The sequence below is a fragment of the Sinocyclocheilus anshuiensis genome, unplaced genomic scaffold (assembly GCF_001515605.1).
Source record: "Sinocyclocheilus anshuiensis isolate Anshui unplaced genomic scaffold, SAMN03320099.WGS_v1.1 scaffold227, whole genome shotgun sequence".
Classification (NCBI taxonomy): Eukaryota; Metazoa; Chordata; class Actinopteri; order Cypriniformes; family Cyprinidae; genus Sinocyclocheilus; species Sinocyclocheilus anshuiensis.
The window spans coordinates 1,322,704-1,323,709 of record NW_015549590.1 but is presented as its reverse complement, the minus strand read 5'-3'; the positions used below and the strand labels follow the sequence as shown (position 1 = coordinate 1,323,709).

The 1,006-nt window shown below is 40.9% G+C and overlaps 1 protein-coding gene across 2 annotated transcripts in view; it reads left to right on the top strand.

The window, feature by feature from the left end:
- Window positions 1-1,006, top strand: part of il2rgb (interleukin 2 receptor, gamma b) — a 7,946-nt gene that overhangs the window by 2,459 nt on the left and 4,481 nt on the right. The window lies entirely within an intron of this gene.

Sequence of the window (1,006 nt, the reverse complement as noted above, 5' to 3'; positions counted from 1 at the left end):
AAAAGGAGCCGTTTTCTCATTTTTCTACTTTCAATATTAAATCAAAAAATGAATGATCGAATGATACACGGATTAGTACGATTTTTTTTGTTTTGTTTTTGTTTGTTGTTGTTTAAGTAATAGTAAAAAAAATTTAATATTAGAACTATTATAATAATTATAATACATAATATTTGAATTTCAAATAAATGCTGCTCTTGTGAGCTTTCTATTTATCAAAGAATCCTGACAAAATTGATCACCATTTCCACTGAGAGCGGCACATCTAATTCATCCAAGAAGTTACCTAGTGGTCCTGGGGGTCGATAAACAACTACAAAATGGATTTTAACAGGGTAGGTAATAGTAACTGAATGAGATTCAAAGGAGCTGTTGGTACCCAAAGATGGTAAAAGATTAAATTCCAATCATTAGAGATAAGCAGGCCAGTACCTCCACCTCTTCCAGTCAAACGGGGGGAGTAGGAAAAAGATAAATTATTGGAGAGTGCTGCAGGTGTAGCAGTGTCCTCTGGTTTGATCCAGGTCTCTGTCAGGGCCATGAGATTTAGCTTTGAATGACTAATAACAGAAGTAATGAAATCGGCTTTGTTTACAGCAGACTGGCAATTCCAGAGACCAATAGAAAAAGAAAGTAGTGTTTTAGCAGACATAGTCAAAGTGTGCAGGTTGTCGCTGCCGCGACCACTGCCGCGGTATACTAACCTTTTTTATACCCGTCGGACAAAACGGAAATTGAATAAAATACGTAAAATAAAATACAACTTAACCACTGATTTGGTCCTCTTTTGGAAGGCCAAACAAAGTAGTTTCGATTTCACAAGCGTCACACACGGCGGGCTTGAGTGAGAGGCGGCTAGCGGGCTAGAGTGAGCGGAGGCCAGCGGGTTCGACGAAGGAGCGTCCGGCGGGCTTGCGGCAACCACATATGACGACCCCGGGCTGGATTCCGTTTCGTCCACGGTGAAAGCCGATCCGGCGATCCACAGCGCAAAGTTGTAGTATTT